The 19,075-nt window shown below is 41.5% G+C and overlaps 1 pseudogene; it reads right to left on the bottom strand.

Moving 5' to 3' along the window:
- Positions 1–3,231: 3,231 nt before the first annotated feature.
- LOC136486887 (uncharacterized) lies at positions 3,232–17,293 on the bottom strand (annotated as a pseudogene).
- Positions 17,294–19,075: the final 1,782 nt, after the last annotated feature.

The following is a 19,075-nucleotide window of genomic DNA, read 5'->3' on the forward strand; positions in this document are numbered from 1 at the left end:
TTTGACTGGCACGGATCCCATAATTGTATTCTTTCCTGGAGGCAGGGAGTACACTCATATCGTATGTCAGTTATTTATAGGCCAGCAAAGGTTGAGCACCACTGTAGGTCAAGAGCCTCGAGTTGACCTAATTTTTTACAATTTGACATTTTTTTTTGAAAAAAAATTATATTTGGCATTTTGGAAGACTTAAACTCATCTTTAGATCTTGGGGGTCGATGCCATGAGTCTTGGCGCCGAGATAAAAGGTTGGGTGGGCTTTCACTGCCATGACCCTGACCTGACCAAGGCACTGCACACTGCGCATGGGCACACGGCTGCAGCATTTGCACAGTAGGAGTACTACTAGTAGCACTGTAGCAGGAGCATTGCACCACCACCGGCGCAGGTCAGGTCCCGCGTGCCCGGCCGTCACGCTCGCTCACAGCATATCGTCTTATCCCAGCGCAGGGCGAAGAGCTGTGCGCAGCTTTGCTTTGTAGCGAACAAACGAATAGTTGACTATTCGCTAGGCTCGTGAGCCATTGCTAAAGTATGGTTGACTGATTTATTATGAGAGAAAAACATCATTCGTTAACTTAAAAAAATATGGTTTATAAGCAAACGAATAAGACGAACCTACCAGCCCAGGCCCCACCTGCGAAATATGGCTGCAGTCAGTAGTAGTACGCTGCTAGCTGGCGTATTGAAACCTAGGCCTTGTTTAGATGCCATTCAAATTCTAAGTTTTTTCACTCTCTTTCCATCACATCAATTTTTAGCCGCTTGCATGGAGTATTAAATGTAGGTAAAAAAATAACTAATTACACAGTTTAGTTGGAAATCACGAGATGAATCTTTTGAGCCTAGTTGGTCCACGATTGGACAATATTTGCCAAATAAGACGAAAGTGGTACTATTCATCGGATTAAAAAAATTTACAAAGTGAACAAGGCGCTAGCATATCCAAGAGATATGGCACCAATGCAAAGCGGCGGGGGATACGCACGGATACTGAGACAAAGTGGCAGATGCCGCAGACAAAGCTTTTGAATTAAAGCATTGGCGCTGCTGCTGCCGGACACTCACAGCACTGCTACACGCTAGCTTTTGAATTAAAACCAGATAAAGTGACAGACGTCGCAGACGACGAGAGGTTCCTGTTGATTATCTATGCTCGGCGAGTCCGTGGCGCCGAGGTCGGTACCAAGATACATGGCACCGAGGTCGGTGTCAAGATATGTGGCGTCGACCTCGGCGCCGGTACCGGCCATGTCAACGCCATCTAGAATCTCGGTCAGGCACCTCGACGTTATAAGTCGTGACGCCGATCCTAAGGTTCAAAGATGAGTTTACTTCTTTCAGAAGACTAAACGTAAATTTTTTTCAAGAAAAAGATTAAATTGTAAAAAATTAGGTCGAGTTGATAGAACACCCAGCGCTAGCTGACAAAGAAGTCCCTACACGTGATCTTTTGCTTACGGCACGCATCAGATTCCGTCTGCCTAGGTTAAAGAGAAAGCTAGGTTCTTATGGCAGGATAATTTTCATTAAGCCAAGCTAATTAAGTAACCGCAAACTAAAAGCATCTGCAGTGACGGAGAGGATGCTTACTTGCAAAGTTTCGAGTGGATAATGTTGCCTGACCTCTGCGGCAAACATATGGCCGCTAATGTGTGCTTTACAGATGTAGGCCGAGTCGATACTCTACACCAGGCGAGGCTTATCAAAGGCCAGGCCGAGACTTAATTAAGCCAAGCTAATTAAGTAACCGCAAACATATGGCCGCTAATGTGTGCTTTACAGATGTAGTGTCCGCACGTCCAGACCCTAGCTCGATGCCGCGCTGCTGCTCTCCTTCCCGCGTCCTGCGCTTGCCTACCCACGTGTCACAAGCTGCGCCCGCCCGCAAGCGTCCGGACCCTAGCCTGACGTCGCGCCGCTGCCCCCAATCCCGCATCCCGTGCTTGCCCGCCCACGTCTCGCCTGTTGCGCCTACCCACAAGCACGTGGCCCCACCCACGCCTTGCCTCTTGGGCCCGCCCGCAAGCACGTGGGCCCGCCCGCTCCAGTGGGGACCGTCTCCGCCTTCCCACGCCTGACACTGAGGCGAGACAGCAGAAAGGCGAAGAGGGAGACGCAACACTCGATCTAGTTTTGAAACATCCAGATGCAAGAATTGAAACATATGTCTGAAAACAATTAAAACGTTTAAAACGTGCGTTTGAAACACTTGAAAAAACACATGAAAAACACTTGAAACCATTGTAAACATACACAATATCCAGATAAAACACTTGTACCATACGTGTGAAAACATATGCAACATCCGATAAACACAGTTGCAACATACGTCGAAAAAAAATAGATGAAACATTGAGAACAGGAGCTTTGCAACATACGTATACAACCATTGCAACATGTATAACATCCCGATTTACTTTTGCAACATATGTATAAAACGCTTGAAACATACCTCTAAAACACTTAGAATCATGCAATTTCAGTGCTAACATCTCCTTGTTGCTTGGGAGAATGGAGGCTCGTTGACATGTGAAGTTCGTTAGAGGCAGCGGCCTAGCGGTGCTTGTAGGCAACGGCTCGACGGTGGTTGCGCGACAAGACAGGGAAGCAGCGGCCGCGCGCCGGGCAGGGAGGTAGCGGCCTCGCGCCGCGTATGGCAGGGCCGGTAGCCGAGCGCCGCGACTCGCAGGCAGCCGCACGCCAAAACCAGGAGAGGGCAGCCACGCACCGCATCTGTTAGGGCTGACAGTCGAGCACCACATGCGGGAGTGAAGCCGAGCACCGTGTGCGGGGGCGAAGCGGAGCGCGGCGTGTGGGAGTTCATTTTGTTTTTTAGGCGAGCGACGCATGCGACAGTGAGTGGAGCGAGACGTCCGACCTTTCGGACATCTTAATGGTAGCATTACCGCTTATCAAAACTAGAGTACATCTATCATGCTTGCTAAATATAATACTATAATATGTATACTTGTATATGTTGTTGCGGGACTAACTTGAGATGGAGCTTGGTCATATACTTCATGTGTGATGAATGATCAGTGATTGACAGGTTCTTTTTAAGCTTTATTTGCTTCGTACATTACTCCATAAATGGTTTTTCTTTCTAGACATGGTTGGATCAAAACCGTCACTAGAAATGGCTCTAGAGATGGACCGACCTTGAAATTGATTGTTTAAAGGTTTCTAGAAATGCTATTTCCAGAGGCCGTTGGTGTTACAAAACATTCCCGAAAATAGAATCATGCCAAGATCAGATAACGTATTATGTACATTTGTAATTAATAGAGCGAGTCATAATTCTGGATAATACATTTGATTATGTACACTTTTCAAAGTTTCAACTGACATGATAGAGGTTTGATTAAATGCCAGCATTACTGCCCATGTTTAACTCAAAATTCGAGCAGCAACACTGCATATGAATGTTTTGTACATCGCCTGCCCTAACCACCAAAGAATGGTATGTACAACTATGTGTTCATCTCCCCCCCATCTTGTCTTCATAGCTTACCAGCACAATGAATTTCACAGTATGTCTCATCATGTATCCATGTTTCCATCAAAAACATTGGATCTCGAACCATGACATGCGACTTCCAACTTTGGAAAGTACCACCAGTCTTTGGCCCATGTACCTCCACAACATTCAACTCCATGTAGTCAGCAGAACAATGGTGTGACTACCTTGCTATACAAAGAAGACTCTGCAAGTCCGAACCAGATGTTCGGAACAAGCAAATAGCCTCTTCCCCTTGCCGATGGAACCACAGGATCAACATGTAGCATGCCAGCAAAGACGGACATCAGTTCCACAAGGACCCCCTCTCTAGAGTCAGACTGCAAGCTACTGTTAGGACTGGGGATCCTCAAATCAGTAAGAGTGTAAGACTTATGATACATCCATATCATGAAGGACTGGGAATAGGAACATTCCGGTGGCTTTCTGCAAAATCTCTGATTATGCTTTTAAGAGTTCTACCACCCTTCCCTTGCATGTAACCTTGATGGCTTCTTATATTATCACCAGTCCTGCTGTAAAGATAGTCTGAGCCTGCATCCTGAAGCACCTTGAGCCACAATGGAACTATAATTTCAGCTTCCCCTTGCTTTAGATACTCGGAAGGCAAAGATTTCACCTAATCAAACATGTCAGCCAACATTAGGCAATAGCTGTGAACGTATTGAGCACATGACTAAACACACTCTCTGCATCAATGGATTCAGATCTGGCATCAGATTGTCATGTAACCAAATGAAGGAAAAATAGTTCAACGTGTTTTTGATCCAACATCCATGTTTCAAGTTAAATAAGAGAATAACAGAATCAATTATGCCAGATAGTTACCAAGAATATGATCCTCAAAGCAGTGCTAATCCAATCATACATGTGTGAAATTTAAATGGCGGAATTAGACTACCTCATGTCAATAGTTGCAAACTCAAGTTAGTTAGAGAATTTTTTTTATCAAAAGAAGAAAAAAAAAGATACAGAAAGAGCATATCGGCTGGGACTGGAACAATCACAGTGAAAGCTGTCATGGAACAATCACAGTGAAAGCTGTCATGAAAAGAATACCGTCGATTGTAGCCACCCACAAAGAGAATTCCAACTAAGAACAGCCTTCCATGCCGTTCCCTCACAGAAACTGCACAATGCCGCCAGTTGTTGCAATATTGTGGCAGATTTATGGACCTGTTTAGAGAAAGAATGTGAAAACTCCGCAACATTTTTTGACCGAGCAGAACAAATAAATCAATAGAAGCACTTTGAGTAACAGCAGAAATAGTATCATCACCAGTAATGCTAAGAACTTAAACAGTAGACTCATCCAAGCATAATCATTAATATAGTAGCTTATGCCAGATGAAAAGTTTGAAAACCCAGATAAGGTTCAGAGATTATTAAGGTTTACATGCACAAGTACAATGTTCTGGCTAGTTTAGATGTCTCACATAACAAATTGTAGAGTATCCAAAAATATATATATATACGCAAACAAATAGAGGCAAATACAACAAAATTATTCTTCAAATTGCACCCACCCTTGACAAGGCTGATACACCAAGTAGAGCATAAAGCACATTTGATAATAGACCTTCACCACAGCGTGCCAAGATTTGGATTAGGGCCACACCAGGTGACCCGTTAGGGATGCACTCAGGAGATTCTAGCAAAGCAGCAAGGACAGCCTCAAGAAAACCTGCAGGTGGAATATAACTTTGGAATTATTTAGTTGGAAATGATTGAGTACAACCACAGGGATTTAAGTGCAATAGATTGATCTGATGCATGACAGTGCCAGGTTATAACAAAGGTAAAAGTCTACTTCAACCCCCCCCCCACACCTTTCATACTTGGTCTACTTCAACCCCCCCCCCCCCCCCCCCCCAACTATGAAACCGTCTGTTTTACCCCCTGAACTTTCCAAAACCGTCTATTTTAACCCCTGGGCGGTTTTTCAGCGGCGGCTTTGCTACAGTAACAGCGGGTTGCTGCAGTGACGGTGGGTTTGCTACAATGTCGGCAGTTTTGAATTCCCTTTTTTTTTTCGGTGAATTTTTGAAAAATCATAGTAAATCATAGAAAAATCATAAAATGAAAAATCTAATTTTATTGGACTCCACATGAGTAGATCTACACAATGAATATATAATATAGTATGTTTTAGTACAAATTTTTTTTGTAACTTTAGATTAATTGGAAAATCCAATTTTGTCTGTAATTAATTGGAATAATTCATAGCTGCAGCTTCTATGGTCCAATTGTGGTGAAATTTTTATGCTACGCTAATTATTGTATGCTTGAAGTATAGTAAAAATTTCGTACTCATTGGACTATGTATAACTTAGTTATAGATAAATTCTAATTAATTACAGACAAAATTGGATTTTCCAATTAATCTAAAGCTACAAAAAAAATTTGTACTAAAGCATGCTGTATTATATATTTATTGTGTAGATTTACTCATGTGGAGTCCAATAAAATTAGATTTTTCATTTTATGATTTTTCAAAAATTCACCGAAAATAAATTAAAAAAAAAAGAAAATTCAAAACAGCCGACACTGTAGCAAACCTAACGTCGATGTAGCAAACCCGCTTTGAAGTATAAATGATCAGAGTGCACAGATTTTAAACACACTCCAAAAACAATGAAACATGAACGAGAAAATTCCTATGCTATACCAACTTGAAAGACCTTTAATAATCATGGTAAACAGTCATAGTTCTAAAGAGAAATCGCCAAGCCTAATAAAGTGATGCCAAGGTTTTACCATACCAACTCTCTTCGTTAGCTGAAAATACATCCATGCATTTGCAGCAAAAATAAACTCCCTTCTATATTGCTTTCATTTCTTAATGATGTTTTAATGGAAACTAAGGAAATTATTCTCTTTCAAATGGTGTTACAGTGTTATACAATCTCGAGAAGGAACAAAACTAAATCTTCCTAAACTGCACCTATGTTAACTAGTTGATACATTGTGAAAGACAAGAAGGCTCAATCTGTTGGCTCACTGAAGATGGCCAGCTTCAAAGACAAATGAATTTAATCACATAGCAAGAGACAAAAGTAATAGAGGTATGTAATTATATTATCTCTCTCTAGTAAACATGAACAAGTAAAGAATGCCATTCAGAAGAACAGTGCAAGTATTTTGTTATGTATCATCCAGCTTACCAAGGAAAGAAAAATCTCATAGATGTAAGGCAAAGCAGGCCAATAGTAAACTTTATGAGCTAACACTTTGCTGACATGAGTTTTCACTCCAAATCCATCTATTCAGGATGTACAAAGAAGTTTACCCATCACAGAATGAGGGGAACACAAAAACATGCAATTAAAGCCAGACAATACATAAAAGTGAATAAAATAGCACTCACACGACATATATGACATTGCTGCAAGTGCAGCTCCTCGGTGCATTGCTGTAGAGCATATAGCTGCCTTTTGAAATGATAACTCAAGCAGGGAGCTAGATGCCACAATAGCTTCCTGATTATTTATGCAATCAACAAAGAGATGTAGTGTTAAAATGGCATTACATATCATGCCAAGCTACTGAGCTAAAACATATTACTAATATCAAAACAAGAGAAAAATAAGAACCTTTGGACAGCAGCGAATAAACATAGATGTAAAGTAGGTATATGCTTCAACTAGGTCAGGTTCTTGATCACAGGTATAAGAAGAATTCAGAGCTGATATTGAAGATGCAGAGCTAAGTGTTTCAAAAGTCCTAACACATAAAGCCCCATATTCTTCTTTGTGGCCAAACTCCTCAATAACATTGGCAGCTGAAATTTGAATGAGGTCAAGTAGAGTCAACAAATTTATTGAAATAAGATGCCATGCTAGTAATTTAGTGATAATTATTAGCATAACATATAGAAATCTTGCATGAATATGTATAGTTATGATTCTATGTGCTAGTTCAGAAAACAATGACTAGTAGCATGGCATGGTAGTTCAAAAGCATATCAAAAGTACATAGCTGAATAAAAGGCACTAAGGCAGGTAAGTATCCCCAGAGGCTCTAACTGAAACATATGGATCGAGTTGAATACAACATAAACTCATACATATTTGCTTTAGTTTAAGAGAGCAACAATAGCCAAACTCTTACTTACATTATGATCAATTATTAACCCTGGTTATGACGAGGTGCAGAGAAGAATCTTTTTTTAATTGAATTTTGGAAGCAAAAAAAAAAAATATAGTTGTGCATAAAAGTATAAGGTCCTTGCCTGTCCTCAAGAAGCAGTCATGCCTTTGAAACAGCAAGAAATTTGCAGATAAGCACTCCATAACTTTAGGTAATAAAATATGAAAGTGGTGTCCTGTAAAATACAAATGCATATAAGAAAATTGATTTATATGCTATGCAACTTGAATTTTCTAATTTTAAAAATCCATTGAACTTACCGCAAGAATGTATAACAGAAGAAAGAGAACTGACATACAGCTGCAGATAAATTCACATTCTCCATATGATATGATCGTAAAAGCTTTTCAAGAAGTGGCCAAAGTATTCCAATAAGAACTATAATTATATCATCATCAACCAGACCAGATGTGACTGATGTAGCCAAATGATGAAACAAAGCACTCATCCTGTAGAAGGGTATAAATCGCTTATATATTATAATATCAAACTTCCAGCTTCTTAACGAATAATTGAATAGCCAAAAAGTAAAAACAGGCCAGTGATATGCTGCCTTGTGCAAAAAGAAGGAACAGACTAGTTGTAAGATTCTGACATGTCAACAAGCCATGGAAGTCCAATCGATTGCTCAACATCACCCAGTACTGGTGCAGCATTACTTGAAGGAAAAGGAACATCAAACTAGAGCATGAAACAATACAAAAACTATACCTGTAAAGACCACGGACAGCAAGATCCAACGATTGTGTATAAACAGCTGGATTTTGCCTTAGCGATTGATCTCTGTCTATGTCAATCTGGAAAAAGGAAAGTCCAAAATTTGATGATGACACATTCATTAACAGTTCACATGTGGATTTTGTAAGAAAGGCTACACTACGGAAAGAGAACATACAATCTTTTCCACTGCTGAGTAACTGGAACAAAGTAACCTGGCCAGTGAACTTTTCTTCAACTCTTTTTCACTAACAGAACTTAAAGCATGTGTGATTGCACTAATTATCTCTTCCTCATCCTCTAGCTGCAGATTCCCTTTATTCATGCCCTGTAAGAACACTATATTTTAAATATTACATTGCATACAATGCCCAAACAAGAAAGATTTATCAAGTTATACCTTTAAAGCGTGTATAAATGGGATTTAATTAACTTATGGCATGCAATGCTAAAACATTAAGTGAACATATGAGTTTATGAAAACAGTAGCCAAAGAAGAAACTAATGCAAATAGTTTGTCCGATTAGCAAGCATATGAAAACTGAAACGAACTTTCTTTCTAGATGAACAAGCTTCATGATATTTATTTAGTTGTGATGATACCATGGTCATTCATGTAAGCAATGTCGTATCCACTGCATAAACTAAAACCTAAAGACCCACAAAAGCTTCTGTTGACAATCAAAGTAACAAATGCTCCAAGCATCAGCTTGTTGAATATAGAAGGGCTGTCCCTATGATCACCTCTTAGAGAATAAGAGGAAGGAGACATGCTAGTAAAATCAATGAAAATATTTTCAGCAACCTTCTCAGTACTAAGTTGATATGTCAGAAGTATAATCTGATATGGGTATAGCCGTATTCAATATATTGTATCTTTACTTATGACCAGTATCATTTAGAATATCGTAGAAGAATTAATTTGGCAAAGTAGAAGGCATAATGTTACCTCACTAATCCAGAAAAGAATTTCAAGGTTCTGAGGTTCATGGATGAATGAAGGAGCATCCTCACAAAGTTTGCGCAAGGCTAAGGAGCAAGCATTTGATGATATAGATTCTGAAATTCCTGACGCACAAAATAGGCTGTACATAATGATAAAAAACAAATTTAACAGTCATAGTGAATACATAGAATCCTTAAACTTCACAAACATTCAAAATACTTACAGTAAGGGCTTAATGTTACTTTGAGAAGACGATAGCCACTTTGAGTACGAACCAATGACATCACCAAACGATTTATATACCTTGACATAACAGAAAAAGAAATCAGCATTAGCTTCATAAACTACAATAAAGAAAAAAAATCTGAGTGTATATATAATAAAAAAATGAAAACATATGGAAGAAGTCACACCAAAAACAAACTTCCATTCAGTTCAGGTGTTTTGCTGGACAAAATGTTCACAAAATGCATTATGATTGAAAAATCGAAGGAGCTTTCATCTTGTAAAATCATGTCAGCAACCTGAAATTCAACAATGTATCAGCATATACATGAAACACACTCTTCCTAGCATGATTGTGTCCAAACATACAGTGATATGCACATGTCTAAGCAACTAAAAATGAAAAAAAAGAACATATAACTTGCAGAATATAACTATAACGAAATAGTAGTGTGCAAAACTCACATGATGTCATTCCCTATGCAATCAAAAGATAGGGAATCGTCTCTTGATTGGTTCCAAAAGCAATTATAGGTGTGATTTTATCAATATTCAAAACTTATGGCCCATTTAAATCAATTTGATGTGCCCCCATTGAACCCTCTGAATGCAACAAGCTGTTCCCATAGAAGTTTGAAGTGCAGCTTGGCCCGGCCTGTTTGGCAGAGCTCTCAAAGCAGCTTCCAGCCAGTATATTGCACAGAAGTGATTCTACGTTGATTCTAAGAAGTGATTCTCTAGGAACTGAGAAAAGTAGTTTCTCCTGATTCACTTCCTGAATAGAATCACTTCTTACATAGGATTTATCCTAGAGTCATAGACAATCACTTTCAGCCACAGAATCACTTTTCTTGAAGAATCACTTCCCACAAATCAGTAGCAGGAGGTGCTCTACCAAACAGGCCCTAAGTGATATAGGTTTCTTTTAGAGATAGACATAATATCATACAGGTTTCTTATAGATATGGACATAATTCGAAGGATGTAAAGATCTGGGAGGATGTAGTCATAGAATATAGTGAAAAAGCAGGTAAACAGCAATAAAATTAATATAGTCCATGACAACAATTTGAAACTTTTACCAAGTGGTACGATACACTTACCATGCTGAGTGCATACATTCTAACTTCTACCTCTTTCCAAGGAATTGTTTGGCTTGAGAAGTCCCATCCACCAGAAAAGAGCTGCAAATAAATTAAAATACAGGTAGAACACATAGTTTTAGGTAGAATAACCTTATTAAAAATACAGAAGAAAAATGTCAAAACTATCTGTCGAAAGGAAAGCTTTAAAATGATATCAATTATCACTTATCAAAGATAAGCAGCTCTCCAGCATGTTCAATAAAAATAAATCTCAATTATCAACAACAGAGGTCTTCATGCTCATGAGGCCACGACACAGAACAAATCAAACATAAATTAAATACATAATTGACATGAAGATGTCAGTTTCTTGCAGAGAACCACAAGAAGATTCGGAACAATTAATCTTTAGCAACTTAGTCTCTCTTCATTCTTGACCATATAAATTATGCATCTTTTCCTTATTAGCTTACGTCTGCTAGGTCACTTGTTCCTAAAATCTATCATGGAAAGGACTGGCCACTTTTCGTAAACAATGGACATTTCTTGGATCCATAAACAAATTTTACTTAGTGTACCTACACCATACTAACGCAAATAAGAGTTCTAAGTAACAGAAGGTTAAGAAGCATGTTTGAACATTTGTTAAACCATAAACATGTAATAATTGTGTGCACAGGGATGGATCATAAGCAACCATTCAGCAAACAATATGTACCTTGTTTATATAAGCAGGGGCACCTAGAAGCAAACAAATATCGACGAGGAGCTCCTCCAAATTCATCCTGAACTGTGTTAGTCCCTCAGGGTATACAAGGTGCTCCATCAGAATCAGTGTCGATCTATGAATGGGCAGAATGTCAAGGCATAAGAAGGCAAGTTTACAAAACCTCTGTTCTACAATTAGATATACCAAAAAATGGATAATGTACAGTTGCTAGTTTTTTCCCTTTTTTGATAAACAATTGCTAGTTTAGTTAAAAGGAAATACAATACATGAAGTATGATTACAATCCAAAGGCTGAATTCGTAAGATAATCAGCTTCAGTTGATTACTTAATTATGACAAATAAGATAAATATGCAACTTTATAGAGAGCAGATTAATATAAAACAATACTAGTATTAGGTTTAATCATATATACAGGAGAGTCAAGCCATTTGGAAGAGAATAGCCTTATAGCCATACACATATAATGATCGTACATAAAGGTAGAACAGACAAACCTGAGCACGAAATAAAAAAGCATCCAGCAGTGAAGAAAACACAGGCACAAACAACTCTTGTACCACATTTCTTTTGGCTGTCTTCACATCAATACCAAGAATAAAATGTGCCAAACTGCACCTGAAGAGTTTCAACATAGAAAGTAATTAATTATATCCCAAACATGCACATTAATACCATGAGAACTAAACTTCACTTCAGGAGAATAGAAATATGGGAAATGTTCCAATTTACAAACTTAAATATTGTAGCATGGGTGACTTAGTAATTATTATACAGGTGCTAACCACAATGGAACTGCATTGAGTGAAATATCACAATATGAGTCGTTTAACAGGTGAACACAGCTGGAAGTCTAGGAGTAGGGTGTGTTCTAACTTCAAAGGTCAGACACAGCTATTTTATTAATGTGGACCATTAAAAACTAGTACAAAATACACCTTCCAAGCAAGTTTGTCGTGATACACCAGTTGAAGACCAATTCCTTGTGCCACACATAGGCCTACTGGATTCCTACAATTCATGTCGGAGATGCTAACCAGTACACCAACCCACCCCATCCTAAATTAGTGCACACAGACAAAACACTGATGACACCTCAATACAAACCAAGAAAAGGCGCGCGATTTGCTCCCAAAGTACATGGACTAATTGTTACGTGATATTGCGAAGGAGCTTTTCATACATGAAAAGGTGAAAGTTAAGCATCATTACCAAAATTGAAAGGTTGACTCTGCAATTTCCCAATCTTCACTGGTAAAAGCTACACATCTGCAGTTGAGGTAGAGCACTTCACATAATGTGGTAAAAATAAACTGCACTATAAAATTATTTGGAAACCTTGAAAGTTAACATTAAAACTCAAGGAAAAGTACCACATAAACAATGCAATAAATTGACCTCAAAAGTCCATCGGTGAGAGCAAGTGCTTGGCTACCCCCTTCTGCAACCAAAGCAGGTGCCTAAGAAAGTTGAACAGCTATCAGGTCATGTTCAACAGATTCAAACATATGAGAAAAGAAAAGCAATTTTTGAAAATGTGTTCAAGGGTAATACGCTATTTCATATTAGAACTCCTCTCAAGACTTTCTGCCCTTCTGCTGATTGTAGAACCATTTTACATTAACAAAGCACAGCTCATTGCATTGGTGTGTTCTACATAGTCATCTTCTCAACTATCTCGAAACGGTCAATTCTTAGTTATCACATTTCAATTAACTCAACTGTATGAAAAGTCAAAAGCTCATTCCAACAAGCTATTAATATGTTTTCTGATTTTGCTCATAAAACTGACATGTATGGTAACTAGACTGAGAAAAGTATATATAGTGAAAAAAAAATCTTACCGCCTGGCCAACTTCACACATCAAACAGGCAAGACCAGCAATGATCTTCTCACTTCGGTTGGCTAAAGCTGGTAGAAGAAGAACTTCCCTTATATAAGGTGTCTTACTCATAAAGGCCTCAGGTAATTCCTGCCAACAGACAGCAGCACACATGAAGCCACTTCCAGTGAATTACAAGTTAAAATTGGTTTAGTTGTTAGGATGCCCAAAAATTTAGAGGGGGGGGATGGAAATAGACGTGATTGAGGATTCTTCTATGGTACCAACCATTATGGGCGTAAGAAACTAAAAAATGCGGTGGCTTTGGTAAACAAAATGCCCCTTAAGCTGAAAGTGTTCTTGTGGTTAGCCTTATGAGAAATTGCAAATGGGGTTCGCTCTGAAAAAGAAGGAACGCAAAGAAAGCAAAAACCGCATCTTCTGTGGGTCCCTGAAGCAGTCAACCATGTGTTTTTCCAATGTTTTTTAAGCCTTTATAGCTTTAAGTGGTGCTGTTTTAAAGAAACACTAGGGAGGGATAGAATCACAGTTAGCACGAGGGATTTGCATGATTCCATCGCTAACTCTAGGGGCAGAGAACTATGGTCATAAACTACTCTTTGCTATTGTTGTGTGGTCGATTTGGAGTTTGGACTACCAGAAACCAAATGAATATTGAACATGTCTTTCCAAAATTGTGAACTGAAGTCCTTTACAGAATTTGGATTTTTGTGCACACATGGCAGTGTTCCAAAATGCTTTATTAATCGTACACCTAGGCACGCTTAAGCATGAATCGAAGCCTCAGCGCGGCATTTAGGCCCTGGGCGCTGAATTAAACGTTTGGCAAGAGTAGGTGGCCTGGAGTGAGGAGTGCGGGCAGACAGACGAAGGCAAGAGGGAATGCATGGGTGGGAGTGCAGAGAAAGGAGTGCGCGGAGGTCAGGAGCACAGGCGGGGGCACGAAACCAGGGCCTGGCGGCTAGGATTACCCGAAGGAATTCATTGCCCTGTGCGGCGGCAGAGAAGGGGAACCGAGCTCGAGCTCCTCAGTCCTCATCATGTGATCCTCGCCACCCCTCGTGCCTCCTTGCATCGCTGCCAGCACAGTCCCACCCAGCCACCCAACGGGCGTGGAGGAAGGATGGCGATGAGATTAGGAGAGACCAAGAGAGATGACAGGCAGCGGCTGCTTTGTTGTATAGTACAGTGCTAGGAATAGGGCATCATGAGGTGCATATAAGTTGGATGGGCCAGAAATGGCAGCCCATATCGTGCAGTTCGTGAGGGGAGAGGCAAATGGGCCTTCTGAATGTATAATGGGCTCATCATAATTGCATGTGAATGGCTCAAGTATTCTTTTGTTATTAACTTATTATTATGCTGATGAATAATGTATAATGTTTTAAGTGTGTTCAACGCTTAAGCATTTTGTGCGCTAGGCGGTGCCTTAATGCCTGCCTAGCGCCTAGCGTTCTTTGCAACCTTGAAAAATGGTGTGAGCTACTGAAGGAGGATGATCGCCGATGTCTGGAAACCTACTCAAGCCCAGTTAAGTCGTTCATCGAGGAAGAATACACAAGTTGTGACAGGGAGAATCTTCTTTGAGGCAAGCAGCAGCTGTAATGCTAGGCTTTCTCTTAGATTTAGCCGGCTTTGTTCTTTAATCTTTTGTTAGGATTGTTTGAGCTCTTGAATGAGATGGATCCCCAGCAGACCTAGATGTAACAAACTTATATGCTTTCTATAAAAGCAGGGAATCCCTTTTCGGGAATAAAAAACAATAATTGCACACTCAACAAGATGACTCCTGAACTGTGGGGACTCAATACAAAGTCGAATAAGAAAAAAAATGCCTGCTTCATATCATAGCACTGGAGTTCTTCATCCCACCAACCATATATAAGAAGAAAAATTGCATTGCCAATGCATGTGAAAGAAATAGAACTTCAATAAATTGGCATATCCAAGATCAGAGCTTGTGTACAGGAAATTTCTCAGTGTGTGAAAAAGAAATGAAATAAAAATATGTATGCAGATGAAAATTGGGAGGAAAACCACTCAAAAGGTTGCACATGTTTGTTCTTGATGTGACTAGTGAGGATGGATTTTTGTGCTTGATGCCTAGAACATAAGATAAACAAGACACTGAGGATTGGGTAGTGCTGAAGGAAATTATGACTGCCTAGGTTTGACCAAGAAAATGATGAATGAGCTCCGTACTTTGGTTCTCACTGCAGTTTCCATAGTGTGTCAGTAATGTTTTATGTGCATTTGAGCTAGACCAGTTTGTTTATACTCCTAAATCAACTTAGTAACCTGAACCTGTGACTGATTTGGTATGAGTTAAAGATATTTGAAACAGGGTATGCCCATCTGCTTCTAGAAAGATGATACAGAACAGGACTATCACTGCAACTGTTCCTGGTATTAATCATCACATCATGTAGATATATAAGGCAAATAAACCTAACTATCTAGCTGTTCTCTGAACATTGCAAAATGTAGGTTAAAAGTAGTGACTATGAATTAGTCAAATTAATTGATTCAAGGGTTAAAAGTTAAATCCATGGTTAGCTACCAAAATACAATTCAAGTAGTAATTAATAGTCGTCTGTGTTACCATCTGTATATCCTGTGGTGGACTTCGATGGGTCTTGGTCACTGGTTGGCTGAACCCTTTGTGTTCAGTTCAATTAGGCAGTTCTTTAGTTCGGAGGTGTTTGCGCATTGGATTGACAAACTTCTGTAATTTCGTTGCTTTTAAGTAATGAAATTCGGTTCGTCCGTGGTAAAAAAAAAAAGTAATTAGTAGTAAATACCACAATCAAACAGTAGACGTCACTAGACAAGTTAACTGGACCAATGCAGGCTAGCAGTAAGGAACAAACTGGACCAATGCAGGCTTGCAGTAAGGAACAAAGTAGCACGGCTCAGAAGAACATAACTTACTTGGTGCTGGCTGACAAGCTCAGTCATAACGTCTATGGCCACCTCAAACGAGAAGGACACCTTCATCAGCCACACAGCAACAAGACAACGTGTGAGCACGTGAATATGCACAACTAATTCCTCGAAGTACACTTTTCAGCCCTTATAAGGAACCGGAGGCTGCAAGTTCGCACCTGCAGCGAGTTGAACGCAAAAGTGAGAAGTGGGTGCGTGGCAAGCGCGGCTGCCGGCGTCTCCGAGAAGCACCCCACGCGGACCTACGGCATTGTCGTATTTGTCAGCGAGCAAGCTAGAGAAGGAAGCAGCCGAGCGCGGAGCGAAGTGAAGTGCAGGGCGCGTACTTACTTACCCAGCTCAGTAGGCACCGAAGGATTCTGCGGTTGCGCTCGTGGAGGGGAACCCCGTCGTCATCGGTGGGTGCCTTCTCGGATTGCCCGTGGAGGAACTCGAGCACGGCGGGCGCGTGCGCGAGCAGGTTGCGCGTGAACCGGCACCGCGCGGCGGCGTCGACCCCCGTGTCGCCGCCCTGGTCCTGCGCAGCCTCCTCGGGGAGCACGGTGAGCAGCTCCAGCACGGCGGGGGGCAGCAGGTGCGGCATCCGCGCGAAGAGGCCGTCGACGCCACCCTCGGCGCGGAGCGCGAGCGCGGCGAGCGCCAGGCAGATCTGCGTGAGCAGCTGGCGCGGGGCCGGGGCGGCGCAGAACCGCCGCGCGGCCAGGAGCAGCGCGTCGAGGAGCTGCGGCGCCAGGCCGAGCCCGGGGAGCGCGGGGCCGGTGGACTGGATCTTCCGGCGGAGCATCTGCGCAGCGAAGAAGAGGAGGTCGGCGGGCGGGGGCGGATCCGGGGCGGCCAGGAGGGAGGTAGCGACCGCCCACGCCTGCGGAGACCGCTGCAGCGCGAGGAGCCACTGGTTGGCGGCGAGGCGCGCCGAGGGGCTCGCGTCGTGGTTGAGCGCGTACACGGCCGCGGCCAGCCGCGCCTGCAGCTCCGACGCCTCCGCGGCGTCCATCGCGGCGACGGCGGCGGGACGGGTGGCGGGTGGATTCGGGTGCGGCCGGGAGGGAGGCAGGGGACGGAGGGGATTGAGCCGAGTGGCACGCAGTCGCGCACGGACGAGTGGGGGAATGCGGGTTTTTTTTTCCCTTTTTATTTCTTTTTCTATTCGAGAATCTGCCGCACAGCTGCAGCCAGCAGGCTACAGCATTTAATGAGCACTGAGAAATGGCGCTTTCGGCTCAGTTTTGGATCTAGCTGCTCCGATTCGGGGTCTGCAGATTTGAAATTGAAATTGGAGTTTAGCAGAATCACTGTTGGTCATTAATTATTATATACTCCTATTATTATTAGGTTATTTAGTGTCATTACAAATTTCTTAGATAGGAAAAATGTCATTGATATTCACACCTATTACAAAGCAGTTTTTTTCATTATAATTCTCCCACCGTTTTAGAATACTTGCCACTATGCCCGCACTTCGCTGCGGGTGATCTGTTTGATATATCAAACCTTGGGGATCATGTATACGTGTTACTCGAAAGTATCTCAACGGAAGCTATAGCTAATTAAATTTTTCCACTACCATGTTGTGGAAGATGATCTTCTTGGTATATATCAAATCTTAGGGATCATATGTATGTTGTACTAAAAAATATCTCAATAGAAGCTAATATGTATTTTTCCAGTATGGTGTTATGTAAGGGCGATAGAGTTTGGCATCCATTACACAATACATATTCTAGGTCACTAAATAAAATCGTTGGCATATTGGTGTAGAGAAATGGCATATTGGCGTAGAGAAATGTTTGCTCAAGTGGAATTCAAACAACCAACATCACTAAACTCAAAGCACAACACCATGTGGGATTACATTATAGGTGGAAATAATAAACACTACAATGAGGGTTCTTGAGGGGCCCATGTCTCCACTTAGATCATTCTTCGTAGCTTGAGAAATCTTCTAGGAGGATAGAAGGAGGGCAAACGCCATCTCCTGGTGGTGCCTGAGTCAGCGGGAGAATCTCTTCTCCATCGACTGACCCTGTCTCGGAAATCCTATGGAGGCCTCGGTTGGTGGAGGCGCGGGCGGCGTGTCCACAATCTTCCCTTGGATTTCTTCCATGGTTGCAACTGGGATTCCATCTAGTATTAGGCATTCTCTCCCTTCCATAATGAGGGTCCTTCTCTTGGCCCTAGTGACAAGGTAGATATTCTTCAATTGCTGAGTGTAGGCGGTCTTCGGCCTGTTTGAAGGCTTCAATTGTTGTAGCCTCACGGCTCTCCGCTCTAGCTGCCTATGCCTTAGCCTCCGCAAGCTGCACTTGCCAGGTTTCTTATTTGGTTCTCAGGCCTCCTCTGCCCTATGAATGCACTTCTTCAAATGGGTGGCATGCCTGTCATATTGCTTATCTAGGGAAAGCAGGTAGGTAGACATGAACACCGTAGTTGGGTCACTTTCACGTAATTCAGGGCCTTCGAGGGTCCTCATTCGAGCTACCCACACAGGACTATCTCTTATTAAAGGGGGAGAAGAATCTCATGGGTGTATGACATATTGGCCTCTCATAAATCTGGCATAGGTACCTCAAAGCTTTACGAGCGACAGATTGGTAAGTGTCCTCGAACCTGAAACCCTATAGTAGAAACCACCCATGGCCCTATGTTGGGGAAATCTTTACTTCCTCCAACATAGATGATGACCTCGCACCGCTCTATGCCATACTCCTCATATTCTCTACCTACATACTCTGGGTGATCCAAAAGACCTATCCTGTACATGGTGGCATATAGGAGCTTGGGAAAACCATCTTTGTTCAAGCAGTAGCTAGTGGTCCACTCTTCATCTGCCATCTACAAGGAAAAGGAGGGTAAGTCATTTTGTAATATATAGGAGAGGGTAAGATTTCATAAAGATGGTCATGGTTTTCTCACC

This window comes from Miscanthus floridulus, chromosome 10 (genome assembly GCF_019320115.1).
Source record: "Miscanthus floridulus cultivar M001 chromosome 10, ASM1932011v1, whole genome shotgun sequence".
Taxonomy (NCBI): domain Eukaryota; kingdom Viridiplantae; phylum Streptophyta; class Magnoliopsida; order Poales; family Poaceae; genus Miscanthus; species Miscanthus floridulus.